The sequence below is a fragment of the Podarcis gaigeae genome (assembly GCF_964106915.1).
Source record: "Podarcis gaigeae genome assembly, chromosome: Z".
In the NCBI taxonomy this organism is placed as follows: Eukaryota; Metazoa; Chordata; class Lepidosauria; order Squamata; family Lacertidae; genus Podarcis; species Podarcis gaigeae.
Window position 1 is genome coordinate 16973769 of NC_139691.1, and position 14259 is coordinate 16988027.

Below are 14259 nucleotides of genomic sequence, written 5' to 3' on the forward strand. Positions count from 1 at the left end.
AATCAGAATTGTAGAGCTGGAAGGGAACCAAAGAGTCATCTATTCCAACTCCCTGCAATGCAGGAATCACAGCTAAAGAATCCCTACCATAGGGCCACCCAACCTCTGCTTAAAAACCTCCAGTGAAGGAGAGTCCACCACCTTCTGGAGTCCTTTTCACTGTCAAACAGCTCTTATTGTCAGAAAGTTCTTTCTAGGGTTTAGTTGGAATCTCCTCTCTAGTCATTTGAATCTATTGGTATGTTTCCTACCCTATGGAGCAGCAGAAAACAAGCCTGCTCCACCTTCCATCTTAGAAGGCTGCAGAATTGTGGAAGGGGGTTATGGAAGGGGGCTGTAGCTGTGAGCAGACATGGCTATGACACTCAAGGGACCCTCCACTTGCCAGTACCCTACTGAATATACTTCTGCACATCCTCCTATCTAGCTTGCCTTTCTGGACCAGGATCCACAATGGACCAGCCATCCGCTCATGCCCATTCCATGTTCTCCTCTCTTGTGGGGAGCATCTTGAACGAGGGGCTCCATTGATCACCTGTGCATCACTTTCTGCATTACAAGCTTTTTGGGCTCTCAGGACACCAGGGATACTAGACCTTAGTATAGTAGGTATAGGAGGATCTGGCCTCCCAGCCAATTTTTAATGCCACCACACAACAGCCCTCTGACAAATGCAGTTTGATTCATTAGAGGCCTTAGTTTAGTTGAATTAATTATGGACATTTATTTAATGGAATTAATTATAGGTATTAATTAGAACTTCAGTTTAAATTCAACTCAGATTCATAAGGATTATTTTTATTTAAAAATAGGAAAAGGTTTGTGTGAGAGGGGAGTGGCTCTCCCCCCCCCACACACTTTGCCCCTACTCACTTTGGTATGTGGCCCCTAGAAGGTTTACAATGAGGACATGTAGCTCTTGGACTAAAATAACCCTGCCTTTGTGAAAAGGGTGCCCTCAAGGCTGCCGGTTCTAGCTTGAAGAGAGTCAGCCGACTTTTGAGTGTTCATATTGAGGTCATCTGACTCTCCAAGCCAATCAGGAAACACCATGTCTTATAAAGCCCGTTTTATAAAATCAGGCCCAACTCTGGATCCAGTTTATACTGTTGAAGGAAGCAATGGTTTCGTCTTTTCTGTCAGACCACTGCCCCCTTCATGCAACATTATGAGGTAAGAACTGTGCTTCCTTCAACACTAAGTGAGCCGAAATTCTGGCGCCATATAGCACTAAATGTTCAGTGGTTTATAAATGCTTTGAAATAAAACTGAGTCTTTCCCCCCTCAGAAAACAGTTTATTTTATTTAAAAGCATTTATAAACCACTGAACATTTAAAGATCTCTAAGTGATAATACAGCATCAAAATGATAAACAATAGCATGACATCCAAAATATGACATAGAATCAGTTAAACAGAAGTATAAAAACATACAAACAAATAATAACAGGGAAATCAATAATAAAAAACCAGGATAGGTCAGGGTGCCAAAACAACAACAACAACAACAACAAAACAACAACACCCTGACTTTAATGACCTTTATTGGATCTGTGATGGCATAATAATATTAGTATGGTTGGCATTGTTTATACTGACCAGCATTTTAATCATACTCATGGAGCTGTAGAGTTGGAAGGGACACAAAGGGTCATCTAGTTCAACCCCCTGAAATGCAGGAATGCTTGACAGATGGTCTCCAATGAAGCAGTGTCTACCCCAGTCCAAGGAAGTTTGTTCCACTGTCAGATAGCTAAATAACTAGGATGATGTAGTTAGTCATCTATTTAACAAATTTGTATACTGCTTATCTGTAAGTAAAACGTTTAAGTATAAGTTCCTGTTTTTTAAAAAATAAAATATACATTAAACATCTACCCCGCCAAAACTATAGTAAAATACAAGTTTTATTTTATTTAAAAATCAAATTCAAATCAAAAGATAAAGCTAAAACTACAGATTTGTCAACTTTTGGAAGGTTCGTACAAGCAAAAAATGTTTTCAGCAGGTGCCAAAAGGACTCGAGCGAAGGTACCTGCCTGATGTCAACTGTCAGGGAGTTCCAGAGTGTTAGCGCTGCCGTGCTAAAATATCTCTCTTCCTTCTTCATGCAACACATAGTTAATCAATGGAACTCACTCCTACAAGAGACAGTGATGGCCACCAGTCTAGAAGGCTTTAAAGAGGACTGGACAAATTCATAGAGACGAAGGCAATCAATGGCTACTTGCCAATATGGCTGTGCTCTGCCTCCATGGTCAGAGGCTGTAATGCTGTTGCTGGAAACCACAGAAGGAGAGAGGACTCTTGCACCCGGTTCCTGCTTGTTGGTTTCCTATTGGGGCGACTGGTTGGCCACTGTGAGAACAGGATGCTGGACTAGAACCATGGTGTGATCCAACAACCTTTTCTTAAAAATCCACAAATGTACTGATATTTTTTTAAAACGGCTGCATGACAATCAGTTGTGCAAAAATGTAAAACCTCAATGTTTCTTCTTTGGTGTATATTGTTTGGAATATTGCTCTTCTAGAAAAATTAGCATGGCGTGTAAGAGATTTGCACCACTGCATAGCAATCACAATCGTCTTTGCCACCTGCTTCATTGGATGTTTTGGATATGTGTTTCTTATTTTGCAAATATTTGGGGGACACAATTATTTATCTGGGGTTGGTTGGCACCTGTGACAAATACGAATGCTGTGCAATAGGGTTATGACCTGTGTCAGTGTACCTGGCTGTTAACCAGAAGCTTGGTGGTTCAGATCTTCTCCTGCTGGGACTTATGGATATACAACTATAAAAAGAATATGGAATATTACTGCAATATACGATCTTGGTGGCGGGAGTGTTATATGTACAAAGATGGAAGGACTTATTATTACCTAATATGGAAGAATGGTTATTGAAATTAATGGATTTGGCTGAGATGGCAAAGCTGATGTGGTTAATAATAGAAAAATCATTGTTGACATTTATTAATGATTAGAAACCTCTTATGGACTTTTTGTGCAATAAGGAAAATAAGCTTGTGATATCTGGGTTCAAAGACCAGAAAAACGGCTGGTTTATGGACATTAGAAGAGCTGGGTATTATTATGAGGTAAGAATTTTGTTTTAAATTTTTAAAGCTGATAGAGATGGAGAATCAGAAGTTTTTTCTTTTTCTTTTCTCTTCTTTATTTCGTTTCAATATTTCAAGCCCACCCACAGACAGTTGTGGGCTGGATTCCTGCCCTGCAGGGGGTTGGATTAGATGACCCTTCAGATCCCTTCCAACTCTACAATCCTATGTTTCCATGACCTCCACTCTTTTTGTTATATTCCTAGTCAGTAATGGTATAGTGGTTAGAGTGTCAGACTAGGATCTGGGAAAACAGGGTTATAATCCTCACTCAGCCATGAAACTGGGTGACTTTGTGCCAGTTCCTCTCTCTTAGCCTAGCTTACCTCAAAGGGTTGTTGTGGGGATTAAATGGATGAGAACCACATAAGCCAAATGTGAGCTCCATAGAAAAATAGGTGGGATAGAAATGCAGTAAATAACACACACACACACACACACACACACACACACACACGTGTGTGTGTGTGTGTGTTTATTTATTTTACTTTGAGGATATTTATCTATCATCTATCTGTATCTATCTATCTATAATCTATCTATCATCTATCTCTATCTCTCTATCATCTATCTATCTATCTATCTATCTATCTATCTATATCTATCTCTATCTATCATCTATCTATATCTATCTATCTATCTATCTATCTATCTATCTATCTATCTATCTATCTATCATCTATCTATCTATCTATCTATCTATCTATCTATCTATCATCTATCATCTATCTATCATCTATATCTATCTATCTATCTATCTATCTATCTATCTATCTATCTATCTATCATCTATCTATCTATCTGTCATCTATCTATACCTATTAATCAATCACTTTTCTTAAGTTTTGGCTTACTTGCATATCAATAAAAATTATTTTGTAATAAACAAGCAAACAAATGCATTTTAATCCACATTTTACCATAATATAAGCATTTTTGTGCACATTGCTTGCAAAATCAGGAGATCTGTGAATTGTAAAGGATCCATGTGTTGGTAGGTTCTCCTTTAAATGTGAACTGAATTGGGTTTCTCCTCCATCCCCCCTCCTGCGTAAGCATGCACAGGCTTGCAGCCTGACTCAAACAACAAGCCAACTTTGGATTTCTTTAATCGGGTGACAGCACCTCCTCTAATCACAGTCCTTTAACAATTAGCCCTGGCATGGCCCTGGCATGTAATGGAGGTAGGGGCAAGAGGGCACTGCAAAGATGGCCAGGGGGCTCATTTTCACCTGCCCCTAACAGATGATCAGTGCTCTGACAGCCTCCTTTCCAGTCTGTAGCCTGAGGCTGTGAGATCCTGGTGCTTATGAAGGGTCAGGTGGGATCCATGCAGAGTTATCAAAAGGGTACCTGGTTCTCTGCTATTTCAGCAGGGGTGGAAGGGGCTGCTCCCCACTGACACAGCCTGGCTCAACTGCACCATCAATCTAAGTGGTTGCTTGGGGATGTTGTATTTTGTAGGCTGGTGGGGGGGATGCGTGAAGGGGAGGTGGCCAGTAAAAAGCAGCAAGCAAGATGAGAGCTGATCACCAGCATCTTCTGCAGCACAGGAAGGACAGAAAACGGTCTTCTGCTGAGTCATTTGGTCCCTCTATCTCAGTATTGTCTACACTGATGGTCAATGGCACTCCAAAGTTTAAGGCCTTTTCTCCAGCCCTATTTGGAGGTGCCAGGTATTGAGAATTAGATCTTCTGCATGAACAGCATGTTCTCAACCACTGAGGTATGCACCTTCATTCTCATAGCTCCAAATAAAGTTCCTTTGAATGAAGTCAGATTGTTGGTCCACCTAGGTCAGTACTGTCGACACTGACTGGCAGTGGTCTCTCTCAGTCCTATCTGGAGACTGAAGGAGTGACAATCAACATGCAAAGCATCTCAGTAACCCTAAGACATGGCCTTTCTTCTAAAAAGAAAACAAGGCTCTAGTCCTAATAGTTTTGAATGGTTGGCGTCTGTCTGTCTTGGGAGACAATGGAGGAGTGTGCCTTTGGAACGTTTCAGTGCCTGATGTGGCTGTAGAGACCAATACAGGAGAGTACGGTAATGTTTTCTTGCATCTGGGGCAGATGGAGGTGTCCAGTTGTGCTGCTGCACATGCACTATGGCGTGTCTTCTCTTTGCACTCTTCTCAGTTGTCATTCATTCTCTGATCTCTGCTGTGGATCCACTGCAATCGTCTGCAAGGGATATCCACATGGTAGGGTTGATGTTGTTGACTAAATGGATCAGTTAAACAGGACCACAGGAAGCTGCAATATACTGAGTAATATATTGGTCCATCCAGTTCAGTACTGTCTGCACTGACCGGCATTACTACTACTACTACAGTAAGTCAGGGTGTATTTTTCTTTTACCATCTTCTTTCAGGCTTGGGGCACATTGAACCATCTGTGACCAGATTGTGCCTCACTCATATTTTGATTTTTAATTATATTGTTTGGATATTTGGAGGTTTGCTGCCATCAGTTCCTTTGGAAAGAAGGCAGGGTAGAAATTTCATGAATGAATGAATGAATAAAACACCTTCTGTGTCAAACCAGGAGTTTCAACTCTTTCTGCTGCTTCTACAGCAGACGCTCTGTGAACAGGAGGCACTGCTGGTCTCCTCCTACCGCTAGGGAGGAAATGGCAGAGACTGCCCTCTGGGGTTTCCTGGGCTCTGCACCTACTGGGAATGATTCAGAGCAGGCCTGTTTCCCACCCATGACAGCCTTTGATCCCCACTTTAATCATTGGGTAAAGTTGATTTGATTCCCTCCCCCATTCCTCATGGAGATCTTCACTCTTAGGAAGCACACGGCACATTGTGGTTTGTCTCAGGTGCCAAAATGTATTGGGCATGTCCTGGTGTTAACATTAAAATTCATGGAAATCCAATGAAGCTGAATTTTAGAAGGTTCAGACAGACAATAGAATGACCTTCTTCATGCAGTGCAGTTAAGCAATGGAATTTGCTCCCTCAGGAGGCTGTGAAGGCCACAAACCTGGACGGCTTTAGACAAATTCATGGAGGAGAGGAATATCGACGGCTCTATTTGTTTGTCTATTTCATAAAATTTATATGCTCCTAGATTGTAAAAACGAAACAAAACCTCAAAACAATTAACAAAGAGAATAAAACAATAACATTCTAAACATCTGGATAGGCTTATCTAAACAAAAATATTTTTAGCAGGTGCCGAAAAGAGTACAGTGAAGGTGCTTGCTTGATGTCAATAGGTAGGGAGTTTCAGAGTGTAGGTGCTGCCACACTAAAATATATATTTCTTACAAATGTGGGTGTTATGTGGCACCTGTATAACAGGGTCAGTTCCACAGATCAGTGTGGTTTAGTCGGTGTATAAGGGGTAAGGCAGTCTTGCGAGTAAGCTGGCTTCAAGCTGTTAAGGGCTATGCTCTGCCTCTGCAGTTGGAGGCAGCAATGCTTCTGAATGCTAATTGCTGAAAACCATAAGAGGAGAGACGGCTTATGTACTTGAATCCTGCTTGCTGGTTTCTGATTGGAGCATCTGTTTGGCCACAACTGGATGCTGGGCTAGATGGACCTCACCCAGCAGTCTCTTATGTTCTTATGCACAATGTTTCTCTTTCAAATGCTCAGAAAGTGTGGGCTGTGTTTGTGTCGTGAGCTCTGCTTGCGAAGCCTGGGTCCAGGGGTCCTTGGAAATTGAGATTTATTTTTAGCTGTTGTCTGCACAGCCTGAGCTATAAAAAGTCAGAGTGTGACAGCTGACACCCTGGCCAACTTGCCAGGGTCAGACTGGGGCCTGTAGATATTACTCTGGAGAGCTGGTGCCAGGCGCCAACATTAGCAGCACATTTCCGCTCTATCTCAGGACATTGTGCGTCCAAAGGAAGATTAAATCTGCCTCTCTGTCAGCAGGTGGAATCAAAGCCAGTTCCAGGTATTTTTGAGAGCTGATGGCACTGATAGTGCTACTGGACCCCCATTGGGGTGAGTGCACCCAGCTCCTCCTGAGGGGTGCAGCTCAGTGGCAGAGCCTCTGGTTTGCATGCAGAAGGCGCCAGCTTCAATCTCCAATGGTATCTCCAGGTAGGGCTGGGAATTTCCCTACCTGAAATCCTGGAGAGTTGCTGCTGCCAGTCAGTGTAGACAGTACTGAACCAGATGGACCAATGTGAAGAACATAAAAGAGCCCTGATGGATCGGGGGAAAGGAGGCCCATCTAGTCCAGCATTCTGTTCTCATGGTGACAAGCCAGGTGTGCATCATAGGAAACCCACAAGCAGATATGAGTGAAAGAGCACTCTCCCCTCCTGAGGTTTCAGAAGCATGACTATCTCCAGCTGTGTACCATAAGGTCTAGAATCTTACTTTATTTTTATTTTGGAGGACATAGCTCCATGGTAAGCATCTGTTTTGCATGCAGAAGGTCCCAGATTCAATATCCAATGACATCTCCAAGCAGGGCTGAGGGAAGACTCCCTGCTTATAACCATGGAGAGCGCCTGCCAATCAGTGCAGACAATACTGAGCTAGATGGACCAATGGTCTGACTTGGTATTAGGCAGCTTTCTATATTCATCTGATTCCTAATATACTGGTTTGGGGATAGTGATGGTGCTTGGGCTAGATGTTCCCAGCAGACCTTCATTATGGAGGACACCCAAATTCTCCTCTTCTTTGCCTTTGCCAGATCCCTTTCTCCCCACCCCCACCCCACCCCTTGGGTCAATCTTGACAGGTGGATGGGACTGCTCACTTGTCAATCACCTAACATAAGAACATAAGAAGAGTCCGGCTGCTGGATCAGGTCAATGACCATCTAGTCCAGCATCCTGTTCCTCTTACAATGGATGACTGGATGCCTATTATGGGAAGCCCACAAACAGGACCTGAGCACAACAGCAGTGATCAGCCCTCCTGTAGTTTCCAGCAGCCTGTATTCAGAAGCATTACTGCCTCTGACTATGAAGGCAGAGCATAGCCATCATGGCTAGTAGCCATTGGCAACCCTTTTCTTCTCTACGAATATGTCCAATTCTCTTTTAAAGCCATCCAAATTGGTGACTATCACTGCCTCCTGTGGGAGTGAGTTCCATAGTTTAATTATGTACTGTGTGAAGAAGTACTTTCTATTATCTGTCCTGACTTTCCAACATTCAGTTTCTTTGGACATCCGTGAGTTCCAGTGTTATGATAAGAGAGGGAGAAAACCCTTTTTCTATCCACTTTCACCATGCCCTGCATCTATCTATCATCTATCCATCTATCTATCTATCTATCTATCTATCTATCTATCTATCTATCTATCTATCTATCTAATTTCACGCACACCATACATTTAAAGCACTACAATACCACTTTAAACATTCATGGCTTTCTTGCCTGTGTGGGAGGAAGGACAGGAGGAAAAATTAATAATCAGCAACACCAATAAGAAACCCTAAAATTATCACCATTTAGCCAACTAAATGGCTATACAAGTTTGAAACTGACCAGTTGAAGACAGCCCAACCCAGTGGCAGCGTCTTCTCTCAACCCAGTCTTCCTTGCCTTCTTTCTTTTTCTTCACCCCCACCTGACTTTTCCTCCTTCTCCCCTCCCCTTCTCCCCTTCCCCCTCCTCTCTCTTCTGTGGGGCATTGATTTTTCCATCCGTCAGCGAAACACCGAAGGAAAATAAAAGAGCCTCTTTGCCATCGATCCATGGAACTCTGCAGCCTCAGGTCAGGAAGGGTTTGGATCTCACACTCCCCTGGCATATAATTACCCCCAGACTCCCATGAACAAGGCTCTTTAGGAAACCCTGCAGGGACCCGCATTTCCAGCAAGTTCCAGGGGTCCCGTGTGTGCCCCCCAGGAGGCCTAATCTACAGTGGGAGCTTATTTCTTTCAGTGTGTTGCAGAGCCTCTCATGAAAGCGTGTTGACAGGTGGGAGTGTTTCTGAATGCACACTGCAGATGCTAGTGGTGGGTGCATCATGCACAGTGTCTCTGGCTGTTCCGCTGCAAATATGTCACTGTTCTTGGTAAGGCTCTGTTAGTCCTGAGTTTCTGCCGCAGTCCGCTTGAAATCACACTGTAGCTGTAATCTTACCCACATCTAGTCCTAAGTAAACATTAGCATGTAAGAAAAGCATGGCTCTTGGATGAGGCCAAAGGGTTCATCAAGTCCAGTATCCTGCTCTCATAGTGTCCAACAAGATGTTAATTATGTGAAGCCCACTAGCAGGACCTGAGTGCAACAGCAACTCTCCACTCTTGGGTTTCCCAACAACTGGTATTCAGAGGTAGACTGCTCCTGAGCATGGAGATTCTACTGTTGCCATAGACCTCCAGACAAACAGGCCTTGCTTCTGGATCAGGCCAAAGGGGGCCCATGTAGTCCAGCACTCTGGTCCCACAAGGGCCAAGCAGATGCCTGTTATAGGAAGACCTGAGTGCAGCAGCAAGTCTCTTTACCTGTGATTCCCAGCTACTGGTATTCAGAGACATCCTGCCTCCAACAGTGGAGGGAGTCTGGCTGGCCACCATGAGAACTGGATACTGGACTAGATGGGTCCCCTTTGGCCTAATCCAGCAGGGCTCAATTTATGTTCTACCTCCACTGTTGGAGGCAGTATCCTTCTGAATACCAGTTGCTGGGAATTGCAAGTGGGGAGGGTGCACTCTGATCCTGCTTTGGGGCAACCCTTTTGGGCAACTGGTTGGACATTGTGAAGACTGGAGACTGTACTTGGTGAGCCTTTGGTGGCTTGATCTATCAGCCAGGTTATTTTTACAGGCTGTGTTTGCGTGTGTGAGTCAGCCCAGAAGCATCCCACAGCCAACCCCTGCCCTGGTCACACTTTTTCATGACTCGCATAGAGAGCAAAGTTTGCAGCTGCAGCAGCCTCCATATCTCGGAAAATCTGACTCACTCTCACAACAAGGGAAGGAGGCAGCCAGAGGCGAAAGCAGGGTGTGTGGAGGGAAGCCACGAACAGATGTCCTGACATGTCAAGAAAGGGAGGATGAAATGATGGTCTGGGGCAAGGGGAGGGCTCTTTTCCAAGTCTCCTTCCTGCCCCTGAAACCTCTTGTTTAGTTCAGAAAAGTTGAGGAAAAGTGGTGGAATAAAATGATGGTACAGTGGTACCTTGGATTAAGAACTTAATTTGTTCTGGAGGTCCGTTCTTAACCTGAAACTGTTCTTAACCTGAGATACCACTTTAGCTAATGGGGCCTCCCACTGCCGCCATGCCACCGCTGCCTAATTTCTGTTCTCATCCTGAAGCAAAGTTCTTAACCCGAGGTACTACTTCCAGGTTAGTGGAGTCTGTAACCTGAAGCGTCTGTAACCTGAAGCGTCTGTAACCTGAGGTACCACTGTATGGAGAAAAGTTTTCTCCTCTCCTAGCACTTGAACTTGAAAACATCCAAAGAAGCAGGAGCCAGGAGAATTTCAATAGCTGTATTTGAAATGATCAGATGGGGATGGATCAACTACCCTATGAGGAAAGACTGCAGTGTTCAGGCCCATGAGCAAGGATTGAGGTCTCTGACTGAGGAAAATGTTTTCATCACAAGGGACACATTCCCCCATAGGGAACTTTGCAGGGACCACATGCCAGGGCTAGGCAGGGCCAGATGCAACAATAGGCAGAGTAACGGATGCTGAATGCATGGCATGGCATGGGTTGGCTGAGGGCTGTATTCCCTTTTCTGCAACCTTCTAGGAGCCACATGCAAGTGGTGGGCGGGGGCAGAGGAAAAAGTGGGTGGGTGGGGGAATGGGTGTAACTCCAGCTATGCAAAAGTCAGGTGTTTCTACTCTAGGGCTGGAGAGCCTATTTCAGCCTGAGTGCTGCAATCCCATCTACACAGCTTTTGGGGGCCACACATGCCAGTAGTGGATGGAGCCAGGGGCAAAAGTGTAAGAAGCAATTAATGTAAATTTTGCTTTTGTACTAGTTTCTATACATGCCCCTCTGTCGCCTCCATCCAGGAAAACAAGAGACATGATCAAAGCTCATGGGCATGTTCCAGCTTGGCCATAAACACTCAAGGAGGGTGTGGAGCAGAACTGGTGAGGGGTGTGGCCTGGGGACAGGGTGTGTGGCCTGGTAGAGTTCCAAGGGCCACATAGGGAGGGCTGGAGGGCCACATCTGGTCCCTGGGTCTCAGATTTCTCAGTGCTGCTGTAGGGCTATTCCAATATATACTCCCCTATACTGTGGGAGTAGCAACAGACAGTTGCATTCAGCTGAGTCCTGCTCTGAGTTAATGGAGAGGTCTAAGATTGGTTCATTAATTTCAATAGGTCTGCTCTTAGTAGTATCCACTCAGAAATTCTCCTCTCGAATGCACTTGAGTGGCTCCATTTGTCTGTACTGTTACCAGGTCTGCATCACGTGGGTGCATTATTGTTATTATTTTTGCAAAGGTAGGTTGGAGGAAGAACAGCACCTCTGAGCATGTGCAGAGTTTGTTTTGACCCCATCTGCGAGCATGAAGAGTTAGAAATTCTCAGCACTCTGCACTTTCTGGATGAAGCGTCTGGATTTGCATTTGTTTTGGTTTACCTTAATTGTACATGGGAACCTTATAACGCTTCTCCCCTATAAACACACAGGCGCGCATTCTCCTGCAAATGAATCTAAAAAAGTGCCCCTTCCGAAGCTCTCCCCCCCCCCGCCAAATCCAATGCTCCCTCCTCCTTGAAATTCGACACACTAATAAAATTGTAATTCATTTGCATCTGAGATGGGGGGAAATGAGTGCCAGGGGTTGCCATGACAACCGCCTCCTGAACACGCTGCCTAGCTGTTGAGTGCCTAGCTGGAGATCAAGAGATTCAGAGAGAGTTCTTTGGGCTCAAAGCGTTCTCAGGGCCTATGCTGGCTCAGCCCTGCCTCCGTTCCTCCCAGAGCTGCCCTCTGGCATCCTTGTACATTGTTTGTGAGGCATGTGGCCAATTCAGAAACCCCAGTTTAGGCACGAAGAGTGTGGAGGAGTCGACTCACGTATACAGAAGGAAAAAAAAAAAAAAAGATGAGCTCATCATCCACCTCCTTAAGTCTCCACAATTCTTAATTGCCACTCTCATGCTTTGGTTTCAAGCTCCTAGTCCTCACTGCCAACTCGCTGTGCTTCTCCCTCTTCTGAAGCTTCTGGCCCCTGGTATTGTTTCATGCTTTCCACTTCCCCAACTGGTGAGGTTCTTTGGCTGGGTGGTGGAGGAAGGAGGAATAATAAAAGGCAGAATGGGGAATCTTTTCCCATCCAAATCTATGATCCCACAGTCATGGCTTTCCCCAAAGAATTCTGGGAGATTTAGTACGCTGAGAGTTCTTAGGAGACTCCTATTCCCCTCACAGATTAACATTTCCCAGTATGGTTTAGCAATAATAGAATTGTAAAGTTGGCACAACCAAAGGTCATCTACTCCAACCATCTTCAATGCAGGTATCACAGCTAAAGAACTCCTAATGTCAGAATCTCTTTTCTTGTAACTTGCTGCCACTGGCTTGGATCCTACCTTGCAGAGCAAGAAAAATCAAATTTGGCCCATCTTCCATATGACAACCCTTTAGATATTTGAAGATGGCCATCATATCTCATATAAGTCTCCTCTTTTCCAGGCTAAACAAACCCAGTTCCCTCAACCGTTCCTCATGGTGCTTGGTTACCAGACCCCAAGAACTGGACACAGGACTCCAGGTGTGGTCTAACCAAGGCAGGATAGAGTGGTACCAGGACATCACTTGATCTGGACACTAGACTTTAGTTGACAAGACACAGGATTCCTCATATCTGTGCAGACCCCATCAAATTTACATTCATTGCTCCACCCATTTTTTTCATCTGGCCCTCCCACCAGCAGCATGTGCTTTGACCAGAACAACATGGCTGGATCCAACACCTGGATGTCAAGAGTCAGCTGCTTGTGGGACCCCCTTTTCATGTTACCTCAAGAGACCCCTGTCGTTTCACCCTGATTGGACACATGGTTCCTGATCTGTATTTGTAAGAAATTGGTCATTTAGTGTGGCAGCACCTACACTTTGGAATTCCCTGCCTCTTGACATCAGGAAGGTGCCTTCACTGTACTCTTTTTGGTACCCGCTTAAAAGCAATTCTGATTAGACAATCCTGTCCAGACATGTAGAATGTTGGTGTATATCTTAATCTGTTTTTAGTTTATTGCTGATTTTATCTTTTGCATGTTTGGTTTTTTACCGATTCAGTGGTACCTCGGGTTAAGTACTTAATTCATTCTAGAGGTCTGTTCTTAACCTGAAGCAACACTTTAGCTAATGGGGCCTCCCACTGTTGCCACGCCGCCGCCATGCAATTTCTGTTCTCATACTGAAGCAAAGTTCTTAACCCGAGGTACTATTTCTGGGTTAGCGGAGTCTGTAACCTGAAGCATATGTAACCTGAAGTACCACTGTAATTTCATTGTTTTATTCTTTTTGTAAACCACGTTGAGGTTCTGTTTTTTACAATCATGTATAATTTTTATAAAATAAACAATGAAGCATCCCTTCATGGTTTTTGCAAGCTCCCTTCTCTCCCACCCCCCTCTTCCAGGCTTTTTTCCTTTCCTGAAGCTAACCATCTGGTTTCGCTGGGAAGAGCTGGGAATCCAAAGCCATCAGTCGCTGCAGAAAACAGCCACTCTGGCCTCCTGCTTTCCACACGTCAGTATTTTTAGCTTGGCTGTTCGCTGGCGTGTGGGAGCGCATACCAGGAAGCCGGGCTGAGCGTTTACCTGTTGCGACAGTGCTTCAGGCTGGAGTCATTTCCTCTCTCGCTCTCTTGCCGCCTGACCCCCTACTCAGTTTTTTATAACTTGCAACATGGTTCCCTCTGTACAGGGCGTACAAGACTGGTTGAGCAGAGAGGAGCTTTGGTTTGGCCAAACCTTTCTCACACAAGAACACAGAAAGAGCCCTGTTGGGTCAGGTGAAAGGATGCCCATCTAGTCCAGCATCCTGTTCTCACAGTGGCCAACCAGGTGCCCTAATGGGAAACCCGCCAGCAGGACCTGAGCACAATAGCTGTTGCTTCCCAACAACTGGTATGCAGAGATAGACTGCATTTTAGCAGGGAGGCTCTATTCTTGGTTACAATGGCTAAGAAGAGCCCTGCAGAATCAGAGCAAAGGCCCATCTAATCCA

General features: G+C 44.7%; 1 long non-coding RNA gene across 1 annotated transcript; it reads left to right on the forward strand.

The window, feature by feature from the left end:
* Positions 1 to 890: 890 nt before the first annotated feature.
* On the forward strand, positions 891 to 13318 carry LOC310836858. The gene is made up of 3 exons (XR_014560274.1): positions 891 to 1173; positions 2990 to 3103; positions 12718 to 13318. It is a non-coding gene; the product is annotated as an uncharacterized lncRNA (long non-coding RNA).
* Positions 13319 to 14259: the final 941 nt, after the last annotated feature.